The sequence below is a fragment of the Geotrypetes seraphini genome, chromosome 3, assembly GCF_902459505.1.
Source record: "Geotrypetes seraphini chromosome 3, aGeoSer1.1, whole genome shotgun sequence".
Lineage (NCBI taxonomy): Eukaryota > Metazoa > Chordata > Amphibia > Gymnophiona > Dermophiidae > Geotrypetes > Geotrypetes seraphini.
Genome location: NC_047086.1, coordinates 395,793,899 through 395,805,368, shown reverse-complemented (window position 1 = coordinate 395,805,368; position 11,470 = coordinate 395,793,899). Strand labels below are relative to the sequence as shown.

At 45.9% G+C, this 11,470-nt stretch overlaps 1 pseudogene; it reads left to right on the top strand.

Moving 5' to 3' along the window:
- The first annotated feature begins 10,189 nt into the window (after positions 1 to 10,189).
- Positions 10,190 to 10,614, top strand: LOC117356512 (annotated as a pseudogene).
- Positions 10,615 to 11,470: the final 856 nt, after the last annotated feature.

The window sequence follows — 11,470 nt, the reverse complement described above, 5'->3', positions numbered from 1 at the left end:
TGATGTAATTGGTTTCACCAATGCCAAAACCTCGGAGGGTCAGGGATCGTCCAATATTGAAGTATACATTTTCTAGCCAATAGACTCATTTTCCTACACAGTGCCCTTAGGCAAATGTCCCTTAGGCAAATGGCCAAAAGCTTCTGGCAAATCCAAAATAAAGAGGGAAGGAGAACAGCGCAAAGGTCTTCCAATTATCTTTGACATATAGTTTATTATTCGCTTCCAAAAGTGCTGAATCTAATTATTACAGACAAACAGGACAAAAGGGTGAGTCTATGCACACAGATCAGGTATGGAAATACAAAGGTAGATAGGGTAGGGGACTATAGAGGAAATGATAGATATGGATGCTTTACAAGTGGGTTGGGGTTAGAACTTAAAAACAGCTTCAAAAAAAGTGAACTTTCAGCATGGATTTGAATTCTGCGAGAGATAGAGCCTGACATACTGGTGCAGCAAAGCTGATGGGTCAGAGTCGGCAATTGTGAGTAGAGGAGAAGGGTACAGAGAAGAGACTTACTGAATATTGCCACTAACCAGCTAAATGCTGGCTCCACCCAAGCACCCCATCGCTCACCAGAGCCAATAGTTGTTTGCACTGCCTGGTTACGTATTACCGAGTATCGGCAGCTGGTCTTCTCAGCATGGTGGAACCTCTTCTGTCTGCTTAGACCACACTGAATATTGCTCTCCATATTCTCAAATATGAGAATTTCCATTTATAAGCATATCTGCATCTTCTTTTCAGTCATTAAAACAGCAATGAAGTAATTTTTAACATAAATATCTTCAAAAGCTAGGCGAAGAGCTAATTCTTTTTCAGCATTGTAAGGCACTTGAGCCCTAGCCAAGCTGCCGTTTTCTACCAGGCACATGTTGCCGACTTCTTTGTTTTTTTCAAGGTCATTTCTGCACAAAGAGGGAAACCACCAGGCGGTACATGAAGAATGCCCTGATGAACAATGCCATTGATGGGCTGAGCTCCATTTTATTTATTCTTGTCCAAAAAACAAACAAAAAAAGATTTGACAGGCAGGAGCAATTTAAGAAGAAACTTATCCTACAAGGAATTAAAGGCAATTTATTGTCCTGTCAAGCAACAATTCAGATCTGCAAGGACAATAAAGATTTAGGTATTAATCATACAAAAGTGTTTCTCAGTCTCCTAATGTTTGAAAGATACCGAGATGAAGAAAAGTTAGTTTACACGAGAGTGATTAACTTGCTAAATCTAGGGTTGGTTTTTTTTAAGGGCATAGCTACCATTAAACAAGCCTAGAAAAATGCCCAGGATTGCTCAGTGGTAGGGCTGCCTGCAGTTAAATCCCTCCCTAACTCTGCACCCTCCCCCCACGCACATATGTCTGGCACCTCTCTTGCACTTCCACTGTCATTCCTCTAGATATGCAACGATCCCCTGCAGAGGAAGCTCTGAAGACAGTCTACTTGTGGGCTGGCCCCACAAAGGCATTTCCTGTGCTGTAGCCTGCCCACAGGAAGTTGCATCAGATGTGGGCTGCAGCATAGGGAAGGCCCTGGCACAGTCAGCCTATATGCATGCAGCCTCTGGTGGGGATCACCATGCATCTAGCGGGACTGGCAATGGCAGCAGTGGCAGCGCAGGAGAAGTGCCAGACCCATGCTGGAGGGGGAGGGGGAGCCGGGGCAGGGGTGATGGGGGAAGTTTTGGATTTGTAAGGAGGGGGAGGGGAGATATGCAGTACTTGGAGGAAGGAAGCAGAGAGAAGAGCTAAAGAAAAAAAGAGAGAGAGAGAGAAAAAGAGGAAAAGGAAGATAGAGGGAGAGATGATGGACCTAGGTGGAGGAAAGGAAAGAAAGATACCAAAAACAAAGGGGAGGGGGAGAGAGAAGGGAAACAAGGAAAAGAGAGAACTGGAGCCAAGGGGAAGGTGAAGGGAGGGAAGAAATGCTGGATTTGGGGGAGGAGGGAAGCAGAAGGAAAAGAGAGACTTGAAACAAAGGGGAAGAGAGGGAGAGAAATGCTAGACATTAGGGAGGGACAGGAACACAGAGAAGGGATGCTAGGCATAACTGGAGTATAGTAACAGGGACACAGAGTGACATTGCAGGACACAAGGAGAGGAATAGGGACACTGAAGGGGGATGTTGAAAAAGGAGGGCAGAGGTGGAACATAGTAGAGGATAAAGGCAGGGTCACAGAATGTAGATGTTAGACAGGATGAATAGGGATGCAGAGAAAAGATGGATGGTGGACAAAGAGAGAGAAGAAGCTTAGAAAGGACAGGATATTCTGCAAAACTACAAACGGAGACAAGCAGAAAAGAGATACTGGGACAAAAACTGCTCAGGCAACAAGGATAGAAAAAAGTATTCTTTTCTGAAATTATTAATCATAATGGCCCAGATTCTTTACAGGACGCCTGGTCTTAGAAGCCGCCTAAGCAGCTTTTGAGAATTGCACACGGACATCCTATAGAGAATCGCGCCTAAGCTCGCCTAAGAATCCGATTCTCTAACCGATGTCCATGTTACAGGCACTGGTTAGAGAATCAGGTTTCAGCTGAGCTTATCGAGGCAAGGGATCTCCCTTCTACAATAAGTTTAGCTGCAACCCGCAGGAGGGATGCACAATCTAAGATTCCAGTTGTCTCATTTGCCTAAGGCCCCTCCTATGGGCGAGGTCTTAGGCGCCTGGGCTAATCAGGACTTAGGCCCCTCCATGGTGCATCCCACAATGCACCGGGAAGGGGCAGGCCCACCATTCACACAGAGGCGGGCTTGCCAGCTGGCCGGAGGACCTGTCCGTCTGTCCATTGAAAAAGGTTAGAGGGGGGGTCGGGGAAGTCCAGTGGGGTTAGGAGGAGTTCTAGTGGTGGGGGGAGGTCAGGGGTGTGTGCTGGGTGATCTACTGGGGGGGGGTTTCCAGCAGGAGGGATTGAGCATCACTCCTGCCGGCGATCTACGGGGGGGGGGGGTGTTCCTGCAGTTGGGATTAGGCATCCCTCCTGCCGGTAGTCTTCGCGGGGGTGGGAACGGGTTGCTGCTAAACTTATCGCGATAAGCTCAGCGGCAACCCGATTCTCTAACTGGTGTCTGAGCAGGAGAGCAGGAGTGCCAGTTGTCAAGGCTTCAGTGTTAGCTGTTGGTTATTTCCACACACTGTCATAAACACTCATATTTCTTTAACAAAAAAGCTTGTTACTGTTTTCACTCACATCATGTTTCAGAAGGCTTGGTTGGAAGCAAAGGGCAAGGTTGACTAGCCAATGGGTTTTAAGGGTTAAATTTTCAATCGGTCTCTAAGGATGTGCATTTGTTAGCTCACATTTGGTCGTTAGCATGCCTTACAATTTAAGGGTTGATATTCAAAGTGCTTTAACTGCTGATATTCAGTGGCACTTAACTACAAATGTTATTTGGAGAATTACGAGGGGGTGCTGAAAAGTTCTCAGCCCAACCAAGAAGACAATGACGTGGATATGGTTCAATCAATGATCTGAAACAATGTCAAAACAGAGAATTTTGTTTCTGCAAATTGGCACTTAAGGAAATAAGATGACACTCTTTTCAGCTCCAGTGGCAAAATAACGCTCAGAATTTAGGAAGTTGGTCGGTTGGGCTGAGAACTTTTCAGCACCCCCTCACAGGACTGCAGAAAACAATGTCCAATCTTTGTCTCGTTTAATGTATGCAGTTAGGTGCGGAATATCAAACATAACATTCAATGCCAGTGTTAGGATAAGGCCTGGCATTGATGGCCAAATTCTCCAAAGGGTGTCCTGAAATTGGGCGACGGTAGGCGTACCACCTTCTCACGCCTACAGACTCCTGCGTACGCCTAAGGCTGGTGTGGGCATGGTTTGCGCTGTAAGTGACCTTAGGCATCCATAGGCCTCCCTATATGCCTCCTTAGGCACAAAACTGGCACTTTAAATATAGGCCTTTAAAAGGCTGGCCTACCTTTAAGGTGCCTTTGTTAAAAAAAAGATACAATTCTGGACACGGCACCTGCCAGCAATTGACACATGGCAGACGTTGCTTCCAGAATCAGGCCCTGAATACCTGGCCATAACGCTGGTGGAGAAAATGCTGACTACCGCAGGCTGAATATTTACCCCACCTAATGAATTAACATATGTTATGTATACAGTAAGAGGGAGATTTTGCATAGGATGCTGGTTTCTGCCACCACCCCCGAACCCCCCTGACACTGTCTGCAGGAGGGATGCCCACACCCTCCTGCCAGCACGCCCCAGACCTGATTACCCCATCCCGGCACCCTAAAACCCACACCAACCAGTACCTTCTGTAGTTCAGCTGGCCAGAGGGATGCCTACTTCTTCTGGTTGCCAGGCCTGCCTCTTAACAATGGCGAGCCTTCCACGTCCCGATGCATCCTGGAATGCACCAGAGAGAGGCCGAAGGCCCCTGGGCCAACCGAAGTCCTGGGCCTTCTTCCCAGTGACTCCAATTGGCCGGATTCCAAAGGCCATTCCCATGGGCATCCCTCCTGCCATGTACAGTGTCGGGAGGGTTCGGGAGTAGTGGCAGGAGGGAGTGGGCATCCCTCCTGTCGGCCGACTTGCAGTGGGGTTCAGGAGTTCCCTGCCGCGGCCACTCAGCTGATCGCAGCAGGAAGATTTCCTTGCCATGGTCAGCTTAGCAGCCATGACTATTTAAAATGTAGGCCAGCATTTTAATGGCTTACATTTCAGGCACCTAGGGAGATGCCTAGGGCTTGCCCAAGGTCACTTCCAGGTGAAACCATGCCACACCCAGTCTTGGGGGAGCTTAAGCGTCCTTAGGCACCTCCCTGCACCCACAACAGATGCTTATAGTGTAGGCGGCTTGACTCGATGTGTTTTTTTAAAATAGAAAACATGGGTCCCAATTGGCTGGTTAGACAGCGGTGGGATTATAGAATTTGTCCTTAAAAGTCCTCATATGGATTTTAAAATATTTATTTATTTAAGTTAGGTATTTATATACCACCTATCGAGGTTATCTAGGCGGTTTACAATCAGGTATTCAAGCATTTTCACCATCTGTCCCAGTGGGCTCACAAGCCGATGTACCTGGGACAATGGAGGACGGAGTGACTTGCCCAGGGTCACAAGGAATGTGAAATGAACTGACAAAAAAGCCTAAACAAATTGAAAGTGAAGCAAAAGGTTTTGCCCTGTGCATTTTCCCTCTTCAGCTAACCTGGCGGCTGCACACAGAGTCATGAGTGCTTGAACTGAGCAGTCTAATTTCAAAGCCATGCATTTGGGGGGCATCTGAATTTTCTGTATACATGCCAAAAGAAATCCCAAAATCTTCTGGTGCAACATTTCACATTTAAAAGATAGAAGCATCAATTCAGAGTTTGAAAACATTTCCTAAGAACATATTGGGCTCCTGTTACAAAGACGCTAGCGGTTTAACACGTGTAATACCGCGCGCTAAACCGCCGTACACACTAGCCGTTGCCGCCTCCTCTTGAGCAGGCGGTAGTTTTTGGCCAGCGTGGGGGTTATCGCGTGATGAAAAGTCACGTGCGTTAGCCCCGCTAGCGCGCCTTTGTAAAAGGAGCCCATTATCCCCCTCCCCCCTCCTTTTTACAAAGCCGTGTTAAGCTTTTTTTGTCACCGGCTGCGGTGGTCACAGCTCCGGCGTTTGTGGGAATTCTATGAGCATTGGAGATGTTGCCGCCGTGGCCGGCGATAGAAAAGCCTACTGCGGCTTCGTAAAAGGGGGGGGGGGGAAAGGGGAGGGGTTATATCTAAATATAACAGGCACAAAGAGAAGTTTTGTAGATGCGCAATCAGTATAGCTTGGCCTGGATCGATAAATTCTCATTTGGCAAGCACAAAAAAAAATGCTGCATATTGGATTTTCCACCCAACTTTTATAAGCATCTCACACTGAAAAACTTAAGGAAGACATATTTATATTATTATATTAATCTTCAGAGGATAATTACAGTTTTATGTTCCAAATCAGTGTTTTATGTTCCAAATCAGTTTCAAGTAAAGGCCAGAAAATAGGGGGGGGGGGGGGGGGGGAAGATTTAGCTCATTATCTGTATATTGATTAAATGCTTTGCCAGAAGTACAGTCCACAAAAAAGTTCTTTTTTATTTTTTTTCCTCCCCTTTGGAGCAGTCTCTGGAATGCAGAATGTTTCATCAGGGTGGCTGCCCCGTGCACTAAACAGGCTTCTTCTCCAGCTCCTACTGACAACAATTATTCTTTTCCAAACATATCTCCGTGCCCAATTTTCTTTGGAATATATTCCGAGGTCCACTTTGAACAAGCTCTTAAGCGGCTGCTCCCCGCAGTCTGCTGTCTTTCGCTCGGTGGGTCAGGGAAGTTGCGCAAGTATTTGAAAATGTCTTGGAACTGAAAAACTTGAATTGCTCTGTGAACTTTAATAGCCTTATATGAGCACCTCTTTTGGAAGTTTTGGGATGTGAGAAAAAGTTGGTTGCTCTTCAGTGAGCCGCTGAACTGTAAGACGGCTCAGTAAATCTACGCAGAGAAATGAACGCATGAATTTCCAAACAAGCAGTGACTTAACTATAAGACAATATCTGGACATGTGAGATGAGGACGATAAGCACACAGGCTAGGTGATTAATATTTGATCTGCAAACCACTTAGATGTAAATCATTTGCAGTCTACTAAATGAAAGAACCATAAACCATAAACTGAATATCATTCTAAACAGATAAGAAAGATCTGGGTATATTTACATTTCACGCAGGCAATTTATGTGCGATTTATCTGGGTGTCTTTCAACATACACAGATGCATTGATTTTAGGCAGCTGCCTTATAAAATTGGCTGTCTGGGAAAAGGTGATTAAGACACAGTTATTTGTGCAAGCATTTTTCTGCTAACCCCTGAGAAGAGTCGAGTCTGTTTTATTGTGTTTTGTAATGAAACTATCTATACTATGAGGGGATGCTGAAAAGTTCTCAGCCCAGCCAAGAAGAGAATGATGTGGATGTGGTTCAATCAATGATCTAAAACAATGTCATAACGTATAATTTCTTTCTGAGAACTGGCACTTCATGAAATAAGATAACACCTTTTTCAGCGGTAAAATAATGCTTGGGATTTAGGAAGTTGGTTGCGCTGAGAGGTTTTCAGCATCCCCTCGCGTGTAATAAAAGCGAGCCAAGTATAGGACAATCCAGCCATTGTGACATCACTGATGAGGTTGGCTCTTATTGGTGGAATGAGGCATTGTGACATCACAATACCAGCTCTGGTTTACCAGAGACTGAAACCAAGGAGAGAATGACGTGGATATGATTTAATCAATGATCTGAAACAATGTCAAAAAACAGAGAATTTCATTTCTGCAAGTTGGCATTTAATGAAATACTCCTTTCGGCTACATTGGCAAAATAACACTCAGAATTTAGGAGGTTGGTTGGGCTGAGAACCTTACCCCCCTCCCTCGTACTACTAATACTAATATTAATCATTTCTATAGTGCTTATAGACCAGGGGTGGGCAAGTCCAGTCCTCAAGAGCCGGAATCCAGTCGGGTTTTCAGGATTTCCCCAATGAATATGCATGGGATCTATTTGCATGCACTGCTTTCAATGCATGCAATGTTGTGGGTTCAAACCCACGCTGCTCCTTGTGACCCTGGGCAAGTCACTTAATCCCCCCATTGCCCCAGGTACATTAGATAGATTGTGAGCCCACCAGGACAGACAGGGAAAAATGCTTGAGGACCTGAATAAATGCATGTAAACCGTTCTGAGCTCCCCAGGGAGAATGATATAAAAAATTGAATAAATTTAAAAAAGAATAAAATTCACATAAGAGAACCCTATTCAGATTACCATGATTGTTTTATTTTATTTTTATTAAAACCACCTGACACTTTGTTCATCGAGTGCATTTTTTGCTTTTTGTTTTTCTTCGCTTGACTGTTCGCTGCAGATTGGTTGGACTGGGTTTGTTTTTTTGGCTTTAGTATTTATAGAGCTGCAATTCTAACTTTATTCAGCTGCAGTATTACTTACGTTCTAATAATTTGTCTTTATTCATGTAAATACTTTTTTTAGTCTCTATCCCCCTCTTTTACTAAGGCGTGCTAGCCGTTTCAGCGCACACTAAATATTAGCGTGCGCTAAACGCTAACGCGTCCATAGAATATAATGAACGCATTAGCGTATAGCGCAAGCCAATATTTAGCGTGCGCTACAACGGCTAGCGCGCCTTAGTGAAAGGACCCCTGTGTAAATAAATCTTTCTGCTATTATTAGTTTTGTATTAGTTGTTTAGCAGTAAAAGAAGTTAGGGCCAGATTCTGTAATTGGTGCCTATTGCATGTCAATCACACTTGGGCACCCATTACAGAACCTTGCTTAGTGGCGTCTAACTTAAAACTTAGGCACCTGTAAAATAGGCCGTGGTTTTAAGGGCCTACATTATAGGTGCCTAAGTCCTTTAGAGAATTGCGCCTAGCTTCGCCTAAGCCTTTCTGCATCCCTAACCACGCCTACTTTTGCTTTAGGTGCCACTAGGCGCCGTGCGATAGACGCCTATGTTTTATAGGATTGCTCCACCCCCCCAGTTCTGCCCCCACACAACCCTCAGTCTCCCCCGAGCTCAGGGTCGCATCTGGAGGGCCTCTGCTCATGTACGAATGTCGACACAATGACATCACGCACACACGTGCATGCAATGTCATCCCGTTGATGTTCATACATATGCAGAGGCCCTCCAGATGCGGCCCTGAGTTCGGGGTCTTCCAAAACCTGGACAAACTGCTGAGTTTTATAAATCCCTCCAGGCACTCGGACAGTCCTCTAAAAAAGAGGACCTGTCTGGTTTTTTCCAGACATCTGGTAACCTGGACCAAGTCAGTGTGAGTTAACCAGACAGAAGCAGCTGCTACCTGGTTAATTCCTGCTGAATGTGGCCCCATTGTTAGAAACACAAGTCTAAAGCAAAAATTTAGTGACCCCCCCCCCCCAATGTTTCAACTAAATTCTACACAAGTAGGCTCATTGCAGAAAGTATGTTCTAACATAATAGACTGTACTGAATCTAACATACTCGTAGTAGATGATGATGGCAGATAAACACCTGCACAATTCATCCAGCCTGCCCAACAAGATAAGCCTAGTGCAGGGGTGTCCAACCTGCGGCCCACGGGCCGCATGCGGCCCCGTGAAGTATTTTGTGCGGCCCTGGTCAAGGGCGATGCAATATTTTCCTCTGCTGCCCCTGGGTGTTTACCGTCTTGCCGGCTCCCTCCTCTGTCTTGCTGCAGCGTTTGCGCTTTTGTGCAGCCCCAAAAACATTTTTTCCGGCCAATGCGGCCCAGGGAAGCCAAAAGGTTGGACACCCCTGGCCTAGAGCATATGATATGATGTAATATAACATATGCATGCTTGATCTTAATTTGTCCTTGCCATTTTTAGGGAACAGACTGTAGAAGTCTGCTCAGCTCTAGCCTTACCCTTCCACTATTGGAGTTGCCGTCAAAGCCATTAGTGTCAACTGAAGGTCTTGTGGAAGATGTCCACTTGATACCAGGGCAGACCTGACTCCCTGATTCTGCTCCCCTATACTCTCAATACCTCTATCCCTGGTGGCCCAAGTGGGCCCCCAGACCCCTCATCTTTGTCCTCAAAGAAATCCCTGGCCGCCCAAGTGGAACTCTGGACTTCCTAATTTCTGACCCCCCAAAACATCCTCTGGACCTCTACTTTCAACTACAAAAACATCCCTAGCGCACCAGGTGGGTTCCTGGACCTTCTTTTCCTAACCCCCAAATCATCCCTTGTGGTCCAAGTGGGCCCCCTAGGTCTCAGAAACGCCCACCTCTTTCCTGGACACCTCTAATTTGGGAAACAGTAATGATGCTCTCTTGCTGTTGTTGTCTCCGTGCTGCTATCTTGAAAAATTGTGGTATCTGACTCTTCATGCTGCATCCTGGGGTGCACTGCAAGGGTTTAGTCTGCCAAATAAGGAATGGAACCACTCTTTGGAGTGGGGGTTGGGGGGAAATAACAAAAGAATACAACGGAGCTAGGAATAAGTGCAGAGGTTTCCTAGTTAAGAAGTGGAGGGGGCGGTGTCGGGAATGTGACCGCAGCGGAAGCACATGGGCTCCCTTTAACTGGCTGCCAGTAGATGTCTGTCCTCCGTTGCGTTTCCTTGCCTGTGATCTGGACATAAGAGTGCCGAGATGCCCCGGGGAAGGCGCAGCGTGTCCTCTTGCTCTGCAGGAAGCCCAGCCCCATCCCATGCCTCGCCACCTGCCCATCCTCCTGCTTCAGCAACCAGCATGGCCCCAGCTCAGCCTCAGCAACCTGGACTGATGGCTCAAATGGCCACTACAGCTGTAGGAGTGGCAGTTGGGTCGGCAGTGGGCCACGTCCTTGGCAGTGCAATCGCGGGAGCTTTCAGTGGAGGTGATAACTCTGAGCCTGTCAATCAAACAAGCACAGTCCAGGAGCCTCCAAAGCTGCCCACTTACCAGCCACAACAGCAGCAGTTTGGACCCTGTTATTATGAACTGAAGCAGTTCCTGGAATGTGCCAGCAACCAGAGGGCTTTAACGAGGCTCTGAAACAATGCAAATGCCATAGTGGTGTCTCCTCGCTCTTATGAAGATAACCAGGAACGTCTTGACACTTGTAGTGGATCCTTGAGTGCTGGAAGACGGACACTGTGCTTAGCCAACCATGTTTCAAGTTTCCCACCTTTGCTAATGTTTGGACCTTGTGTTATCACAGCTCTTCACATGTGTTTAACATGAAATAAATAGAAAATAGTCTTTAAAAAAAAAAAAAAAGAAATGGAGGGAAAGCAAGAGATCAACTGGGGTTGATGGCATTGTACCTGGAAGTAAATTATGCAGACTAGATGAGCCTTTTGGCCTTTATCCACCATCTTCTCTTTCTGCTAAGAATGAAGATGCTTTGCCTGAAGCCACTGGCCTCATCTCATCATTGTAAGTAATCAATGTACTTGCCCGAGGGAAATCATTCAAAGTTTAGAGCTGCCAAAAGAACTAATAAAATTAGGAGCTGTGTAATTATATTATAACCAGAATTTTTGTCAATTTCTATGAGTTTGCATAATTCTTGACAGTCACCATGACTTGCACATCTGCTTATCAAACAGCAGGTGTCTATGGCTTCTTCTGGGATTCTACTAGGGGCTCTGCAGAATTATACATATTGCTTTTATGTGATTCTGAAGAGTTTATGTCTTCAATTTTCTCCCCCCAAAAGGTACAGGGAATAAAACATAGAAACATGATGGCAGATAAAGGCCAAATGGCCCACCCATTCTGCCCATCTGCAGTAACCATTATCTCTTCCTCTCTCTAAGAGACCCCACGTGCCTATCCCAGGCTTTCTTGAATTCAGACACAGTTTCTGTCTCCATCACCTCTTCTGGGAGACTGTTCCACGCATCTACCACCCTTTCTATAAAAAAGTATTTCCTTAGATTACTCCTG